This window comes from Oratosquilla oratoria, chromosome 4 (genome assembly GCF_046742065.1).
Source record: "Oratosquilla oratoria isolate Oo_2021 chromosome 4, ASM4674206v1, whole genome shotgun sequence".
In the NCBI taxonomy this organism is placed as follows: domain Eukaryota; kingdom Metazoa; phylum Arthropoda; class Malacostraca; order Stomatopoda; family Squillidae; genus Oratosquilla; species Oratosquilla oratoria.
In genome coordinates, this window is record NC_134780.1 from 45,271,646 (window position 1) to 45,281,645 (window position 10,000).

A 10,000-nucleotide genomic window follows, 5' to 3' on the forward strand; every position below is an offset into this window, starting at 1 on the left:
GCTGGTCACCTGCCCAAGGATAGATTAGGAGCCAGAAGGAGGAGTGATGCCGTGGGGAGAGGAAGCCCTCACCCCCAACACACACACACACACACACACACACACACACACACACACACACACACACGAGAAAGGTCAAAGCAGGAGGGGCTATGGTTTTGTAACCAGAGGAAGAGAAGATCGTAGGGTTAGGGTAATGAATTGAGGCATGTTATACATACATACACACACAGTATATACAGTGGGGGACAAAACCTTAGGCGCCAGAGTAAAGATAAAAAAAAATCCTCAAATAACCTACATTATCAGGTACTTACCAGCTCTCTAGTACTTTGTTGGACACCCCTTTCTCTCGATACATTCTTAGAGACGTTTAGGGATAGATGCTGCAAGATGTTGAAGCCACACAGGGTCCATATTCTTCCAAATATCCGTGATGGCTACCTCCAGCTTGGGGATTGATGAAGTGTCGCGCTCACGTAACTAATCTTTCATGAACACCCAGAGGTTTTCAATTGGGTTTAAATCAGGCGAATTACCTGGCCAATTTTTTATATACTGTGTATATGTATATGTATATGTATATATATATATATATATATATATATATATATATATATATATATATATATACGCACTGAATGGTTCCCAGTGATCAATTACTATATTTTTTTAAACACAAATAACTTTTAATTCCATGCCATCGCAGTCGAGATAGAGTCGCTCCATGGAGGCATCCGTTGGAAATTGAAACGTGGACCAGCCGAGGATTCGAACCCAGCTAACCCGTAACAAAGTTACAGTGACGTAAACCAATACGCTATAAAGAGAGATGCCTCCATCGAGCGACTCTGTCTCGACTACGATGGCATGGAATTAAAAGTGATTTGTGGTTGAAAAAAAAAAAAAAAAAAAAAAAAAAATATATATATATATATATATATATGTATATATATATATATATATATATATATATATATACCACCGTAATGAAAAGGATAAATGCAAATATTGTTTTCTTCTTAAACTTTCTTCCTCTTCCATACCTGCGACCTGTATGTACGTCTTCGCTAGGTGGATCCTCTTCCTCCTTCTCTTCCTCCTCCGTGGTGGCAACGGCATTAGACACGCCCCTCCCTCCATATTCGCGATGCCAAACGGGCTGACTTTGTTGCCGCTGTAAATCCCGAAATCCCGTGGCGAGAGCCGGGTCGGGTCGTTGGGGGGGAGGGGGGGACTGGGGGGAAGAGGGGGAAGGGAAGAAGGGGGTGGAGATGGGGATACTGGGAGGGGGAAAGGGAATGGGAGAGGAGAGGGAGTGGGGAAAGGAGGAAGAGGGGATGGGAAGGGAAAAGGGGGGGTGATAAAGGAAGGAGGAGGAGGAGGAAAAGGGAGAGGAGGGGGAAAGGGAGAAGAAGTAAAGAAAGGAAAGCGAAGGAAGAATAGGAAGTGGAGGGGGAGGGAGTAGGATAAAGGGAAGAAGAGGTGGTGAGGAGGGAAGATGAAGAAGAGGAGAGGAGGAAGTGGATAAAGAAATAATGAGGAAGGGGAAGAGGATGAACTGGGCGAGAATGAGGAGAGGAAGTGGAGTAAAAGAAAAGGAAAATGAGGAAGAGGAGGAGGAAAAAATGCGAGGAATAAAAAGTGGAGGAAGATAAGAAAGAAGAGGAAGAGGAGGAGGACGAGGATGAGGAGGAGGACGAGAAGGACAAGAGAATGAAGGAGGAGGAGGAGGAGAAGAAGAAGGCGTAGGAGGAGGAGGAGAAAAAGGAGGAGATGGAGGAATACTTGGAAGAGGAGGAAGAGAAGGAGGAAGGGGCGGGTGGGAGATATCTCCGCCGCCGTGTCTTGGGAGGAAGACGGATCAACAAATACCACAAGGCGACGAGTTTACGACAGGAGACACTTAACTTTCAACCAACGCTTCCGTCGTCTTTGTGCTGACCTTAACATAAGGTTGTATTTCAATTGCCGTCAGGTGTTTTAATTCATATTAAAGCCATGTTGTCGTAGCAAGTGAGTTAAAATTTGCTGTGTCTACATAGTTTATCAGAAGAATTACCTTCAGCTGATGACGATTATTTGCAAAAATACATAGATAAATTAATTAATAAATTGATAAATAAAATAAACGAATGAATAAAACTAAATAATAAAGCAAATAAATGAAACTAAAAAAGAAAAGAAAATAACGACATCAGTTGCATCATTATGAAACATGTCACTTCACCTGTCACGTGACGCACTTTATATATTCCGTTCAGACTTGCGCCAAGCAAATCTGTTCAGCTGAGGGGCCTTAGGGGTCTCGACCCCTTCCGCCCACCCGCTTGATCCCGAGCCTTTCGACATTCGTCTTAGTAAAATCGTCTGGCGTGTGATGTAAACACATTTTGTAAATTACTCCTCTCGACTGAATAAATTAAAATCAGAGGTAACACCCCCACACACACAAATATATATATATATATATATACATATATATATATATATATATATATGTATATATATATATATATTATATATATATATATATATATATATACATACATATATTCATACATGTATATGCATATATTACTCCAGGTAGTGGGCCGGATATATATATATATCTTTTTTTGGCTGCTTCGTTTACATGCATGACACAGCGCTGTGTGGACGCAATGCAGCGATGACACGGCAGCGTCGAGGAAAACTGAGAGCCGAACACGATGACACAACATGAAAGGCAGTGATGGCGAAGAAGTGATCTGACCGGTTGTAGGGCAACTACTCTCCCCTGGACAACTGTCCACCGGACATCTGCTCTCCCTGGACAACTGTTCTCTCCTGGACAACTGCTCCCCCTGAACAACTGTCCACCGGGCATCTACTCTCCCTGGACAACTGCTCCCTCCTGACAACTGTCCAGCGGACATTTGCTCTCCCTGGACAACTGCTCCTTCCTGACAATTGTCCAGCGGACATTTGCTCCTCCCTAGACAACTGCTCTCTCCTGACAATTGTCCACCGGACATCTGCTCTCCCTGGACAACTGCCACCCCCCTCCGGACAGGAAGTGCAGTTGTCCGGCTACAGATCTAACCGTTCCTGACACCGTTCACTGTTGTACAAGCTATGGACAGGCGTTTCCTTTTATTCAGTTGAGAAGATCGCGCGCGTGTGTGTGCCCTGGCTTATAGAGGTGGTGGAGACCCACCTGAAGGCACTCAATGATGCACAGAACTGTCAGTCTTAAGAAAGTCAACAAAGAATATTGCCATACCGCAGCGTCTAATCATCTCCTTGTAATACTATTCACTTGTACCCTTGTTCTGGCTGCCGCCGACTAAAGCAGAACTCAACTAAGGCCTTGTGTGTTCAACTCAAATAAGGTGTCTGGCATCCAACTAAGGTTTCATGTGGTCAATCAAGGCCTCAGAAACCCAACTAAGGCTTTAGATCGTCAAAAAAGCCCTTTACTATTTAACTAAGATTTTAGGTACTAAATTAAGGCATCAAAAGGTGTTCAGCAAATATATAAGGTGCTCAATCAAGGTATAAGGCTTCAAGTAAGGCCTGGAGTATTTAACGAAGGCTAAGAATCATCTTTTGGAGCCTCGACTCTTCAATAAGGCTTCGGGTGCTGAACTAAGGTCTCAGGTAATTAAGGAGGAGGCAAAACTGTACTACTCACCTTGGTTCCGCGAGTACAAAGGAACCTGCAAAGAACAAAGGGTACATTACTCATTGACTGCGTGTTTGTGTGGTGCCCACTGTGTTGTGTACACGCAGACTTTAATCGAGTTCCATACAAGAAGGTTAAACAAGTAAGAGTTAGATAGGAATACGACAGGTAAAAATGTCTCAAAATATCAAACGAATGCCATCTTATGACCAAGTTTGTGTTCAACTTCGATCAAATGCATCAATAATATAGATATTACAAAAAAAGACATTTAAGTAACAACAAAAGCACCATAACAAATTTCACAGAAGATTAGCATTTAGGGTCCACCCCCTGGGTCGCTTCGACCATCCTGATTAGCGGAGATGAGACTCAGAACATAAAAAATTCTGTCTACGTGTAGGTAGGCGGGGCTTAAATGTGACGTCATGTCGCACTGTCTGGGTCTTAAATCAGAGAAAGTCTGAAAACTCGTGACGTCATGTCGACCCCGAGGACATTTTCAACAAATGTGAAGATATATGACATACATAAAATGAATCCTCCCCATTCCTTATTTTTCGTAAATATTATTGAGTAAAAACGAAACTACGAAGAGTAAAGCCCAATTTCAACATTCATATTTTAGGAAGAGGGCAGGGCTCCACTGTCAAACTTATGTGAACGACCTATATCAGGCCTGATTTATAGTTAAGAAAATTGGAAACTCGAAAGATCAAAGGAGACTATGCCGAAGAAACACATATTAAACAAGGAAAAACAAATAAAGATAACAATCATAATAATAGAAAACACGACAGGAAAAAAAAAAAAGGTAAAGTGAATTAAATTGTAAAAGTAATCACTTAAAAATATGCCCAAATGCAACGTCACTTACGAAATAGCAGCAACAGAGAATTGCAAAACTTCTCTCTTCCTCTCTTTTTTTGTTGGTTAATTCGCTCTCTCTCTTCTCTTCTTTTCTCTCCCTCTATCCTGACTACACTAGGTCAGATTCAAGTGTCCAGTCGTTACAGGAAACTTCCAGCAAAGGCGAAGGCACATCACTTTTTCATAATATTAATAACTTATAATTACCAAACAGATCTATAGTGGACCAGAGACCTATATCTGCCTCTATTTTCTTTCCTTTTTTTCCCCGTATGGGATATTGGCTGCCCAAATTTTATGAAATCAATATATTGAAGACCACCAGAGTCACTTAGCATCCTTAGGGCAGAAACCCCAATGGAATATAAGAGACGAAATGTAACTCCTTGCTTTCCCACTCTCTCTGTTTACCTCATTCTGTATCTCCCACCTTCTCTTTTTTTCTTCTGTTTCTTCCTCCTGCCCCCCCACCCCTTTTCTCTCTCTCTCATCTCTATAACGGATTCGACATAGAGGGGTTGTTGGGGAAAACGACTGGACGGGGAAGGCGGACACTATCACCCCGGACTTAGATGCCGTACTTGCGTGCAGCAGCAAGAGGTACAAGAAGTCAGGTCTGCGTCCCCAAGAACCGTTATCAACGACCAGTTCCTCTCAAAGCTTCAAGAAGGGACTCCTGCAGCTTCCCCCCCCACCCTTCCCACCTCCTCCTCCTCCTCCTCCTTCAAGCAGGTCTTTGTCCTCTCTTGGGACATCAATTCCCCCTCAGACTTCATCCCCGGTTTTACAAACATGTTGGATCGAGGAAGACAACGCCAAGAACCGTTTTCTTTGACCTCTTCGAGGCACTACTTGTCTCGGCGTCTACGACAGCCACAGGAATCGAACTGGATCCCACGCTTCTCTCAAGTCACGTCGGGACCAACGCGCCAAAGGGGCGGGCCCTGCTTTGAACGGGATCCAGAATGACCGAGACCCCGCACATACCCACATTTTTACAGATTTTCATCCTATTTAACACATTTCATCTAATGGAAGGGTACAAGAATGCCGCCATCATGTTCCCTTGCATGTCGTAGAGGGTAACTGAATGAGGGCGGAGTAAAGGAAGTATGGATGTCCTCATTTTTGTATTGTATTGTTCTCGAAGGAAGAGTGTGTGTGTGTATACATACATACATACATACATACATATATATATATATATATATATATACATGTATATATATATATATATATATATATATACATATATACAAACAGAAATGTAGTAGCACATTTGTAAATAACACACAAGAAACCCACAGTCAGAGAAAATAAATTTCGAATGAAAGAAGATTCTATATATCGACTACCAACTGTAACCCTCTTCAGGAAAGTATGGGCTACAGTTGGTAGCCGAAATATAGAATCTTCTTTCAATCGAAGTTTAGTTTCTTGTGTGTTATATATGTATATATATATGTATATATATGTGTATATATATATATATATATATATATATATACATATATGAAGGTGGAAAAAGAAGTCACGGGTCTAGTTCCGAGTTTCTGAGTTTATTCTTGACCGGTTCTATTCTATCTGGCTATGTTATTTATTTTATTTATTATTTGCACTGCATATATAAAACTGTATCAATGTAAATATTTTTGTCATACAACAAAATGCGATGTGATGTCATATGACGTCACATCACTTCAAATTATCACATTATTTTCATGTTATTTTGTTATTTTTATTTTATCCTATTTCATTTTGTCTGGATATGTCATCACTATATTATTTCATATCATAAGTTATCTTGTGACACTTTTCGGGGTTTTTCACATTTCTTACACCACTCACTCATTTCACTTACACTTTTACACCCTCGGACAACTTTCTACACACACCGGAGCTATATCTGAAATTATTGTACACTGTATTAAAAGTTGTAAATTGTTGTACAAACGGGGCCAACCTCCAAGGAGGGAATGCGGTCCTATTCTTGCTATGTATACCGCCAGCTTAACCCCTGAGTCACATTCCTCTGAAGAAGCATACAGCGAAACCGGTCAGGAATAAACTCAGAAACTCGGAACTAGACCCGTGACTTTTTTTTTCCACCTTCATCAACTTGTCACAATGTCCCAGCACACACACACACACACACACACACACACACACACACACACACACACACACACACACACACACACACACACACACACACACACACACACGCACACACACACATATATATATGTATATATATATATATATATGTATGTATATATATATATATATATATATATATGTGTGTGTGTGTGTGTGTGTATGTATCCAGACCGGACAAATTCACATGAATGATCCTCTTTGGTATTTGTCAACATCTCGTAGGGTAAGGAGGATTTAAACACATTTCGAATAGGCATTACATATACATTTCGATTAATCCAACTCTATTGTAGCAGCCGATAATCGATTTCATTCAGCTGAGGAGCGTTCCGATCTCATAAAATGTGCAACCAGTTCATAACTTCAATCCTTGTCATCCGTATCAAGCTATCGCTATATTACCCAGTCAGCAACGATGATACATTTACATAATTCATTCTGGCCGACGCCTGACGATCATATCCACTTTGGGGAACGTCTCCGGGGTGAGAGGGCTAATCATTCAATCCATCAATCAGCTAACCAATCAGTGGTTCCGTAGATGGTATCGAACGCTTAGGCAAATCATAACCACACCATTCACACTTCGTATTAATTCCCTGGAATTGTTTTAGAAATTAATATTGCATGTATGTATGTATGGATATATATATATATATATATATATATATATATATATATATATATATATATATATGATATGGTTTAGCGTCACAAACTCCCCCCCCCCTTATCGGAGGGCAAGGACGGTGCCCCTCACTGAAAACTTTAATGAACTTGGTTCAACTTCGCTGGTGGCAGGATTCGAACCGCCATCCCCTCGACCTTCGCCGCAAGTAACGACGACCTAACCCACTCAGCCAGCGAGCTTCCCTATATATATATATATACTATATATATATATATATATATATATATATATACATATATACATATATACATATACATATATATATATACAATTATATATATATGTATATATATATATATATATATATATATATCTATATATATACACACACACTAAAAGGCCTCTTCCAACTTATAAGGGAGGTAACCAGCCAAGGTATGCATCTATTCATCTCTCACTCATTTCGCAACTCTGTTTTCCCTTTTCACCTTGGCTTCTTGTGGGTAAAGGACCATTAAGCTCAAATTCATAAAGAAACTCACCTCCTTTCTTTTGTCTTAAATAGCAAAAGTTATGCCTCAGTTACGTCTAAGTGGCTGGCCTAAACATGTGCCTAAATATCACAATGACAAAATAGATAAATAAATGAGTTATTAAATAAGTGAAAATAAAACTGAAACTGTGTGATGTGCGAGAATGACCTTTACATCACACACGCACACACACACACACACGCACACGCACACGTTTGACAGAAAAGAAGAAATATATCTACATTTACGATCTTCTTGGTGGCACTTTCACAAACTCGACCTACAGACATCTACAGAAAGATTAGCACAGATATCCACCTATTAAGCGATGCCACAAACCACGATGAATCTTTTTCTGAGTAGTCACGAAACTATTCACACTATGTAATCCTCTACGGGGGATAAGAACGCAGCACTTGAGTATCCTAAAAGGTGAAACTGAATGGGATGGCACATGTGAGGGGAGTGAGAGATCTTCATCTTTGCATTTTCTTCCAAGGAGAATTAAAGCTCCATTTGCACACTATTTACGATCGTGTAAATAGGACAAACGTGTCCAAAGGGAAGATGAAAAAAGGACAAAAAGGACACACTCGCGTTGATGCCTCTCGCGGTGTGGCATCCAACGGCGCCGAACGCGCTCACGGGTTGACAAAAAAAAAAAAAAAAAAAAAAAAAAAAAAAAAAAAAAAAAATCGTCTCAAGATTTAGGTCAAGATTTCTAACTTTCATGAAGAGGGATTCTTGAATTTGCAGACGTCTGTGGATTGTCCAGTTATTTCTTTCCATAGTTTTCTTTTCTGGTTTGGGAAAGTTTGAGTGGGGCGTTGTGGTATTTGTTTTGTTGTTATAAAAGTGGAGAGTATTTGTTTGTTCAACTGAGTTTAGAGGAACTTATGGTTGAAATAGGGAGAAACTCACAGTTCCCTATCTTGTATCTGTATTCATAAACAAAATAGCTCCTACAAGTCATATACATACTCATACACACACACACACACACACACACACACATACATATATATATATATATATATATGTTTATCAACCACAATACACTTTAATTCTAAGCGGCTAAGTCACAAACACTTGTCACGTGTTAGCCCAGGTTCGAGTCCTTGGCCGTACCACGTTTCAATTTCTGCATGTTGGCCTCCTCGAGTCTCTCGATTTTGATGGTATAGAATTAAAGTGTATTGTGGTTGATAAAAATGTGTACCTGTTCAGTGGGACCCATTCAGTGTTTTATATATATATATATATATATATATATATATATATATATATATATATATATATATATACATATATATATATATATATATACATAGCTATAACGTCACACAGGGAACCAAAACGTTATATTCTCCGATCTCATTCGCTTGCAAATAATACGAGTTTAACCAGTTCTCTTATCCCCTTTGCCAGCACACTAGAATTCCAAACATACTAACGCTTCTATAACTGGTAGTGTGTACGTACGCGTATGCTTGTGTGTATGTGCGTGTGTGTAGGCTATACATATGTATGTGTGTGTGCGTGTATGTCCACACCCAATTCTGGAGTTGGAGGACTCTGACAATGTGGAGGTGAATGTCTCCTCCTCTTCCTCCTCCTTCAGTTTACGTCCTCCAATTTTTCCTCTTCCTCCTCCTCATCCCATTTTTCTTTTGGCAAGAGTTTTGAGCTGAGCCCTCGAAGTTGCCCGTGAATTTGCTCGCTTCTTCTTTGTGTCTTTCTTGTTCCAAGTTCTAACTAGGGGCATTCACTATATATATATATATATATATATATATATATATATATATATATATATATATATATATATACATATATGTATACATATATATATCCATACATACATACATACATACATATATATATATATATATATATATATATGTATATACATATACATATGTATACACACACACACACACACACACACATATATATATATATATTATATACATAAAAAGTGTGTGTGTGTGTGCGTGTATATATAATATATATATATATATATATATATATATATATATATATGTGTGTGTGTATATGTATATATCACACATACTTAAGTTACTTTCTATTCTTTATAAGGGGGTCAACAATAATAAATAAGCACATATCCACCGTACA

General features: G+C 39.4%; 1 protein-coding gene across 1 annotated transcript in view; it reads right to left on the reverse strand.

Annotated features, from left to right (window-relative positions):
- Positions 1–10,000, reverse strand: part of LOC143024845 (putative peptidase C1-like protein F26E4.3) — a 315,569-nt gene that overhangs the window by 116,957 nt on the left and 188,612 nt on the right. The window contains exon 2 of the mRNA XM_076184134.1: positions 3,677–3,701. The gene's annotated coding sequence lies outside the window, so the exon portion shown is untranslated. The remainder of the gene's footprint in view (positions 1–3,676; positions 3,702–10,000) is intronic.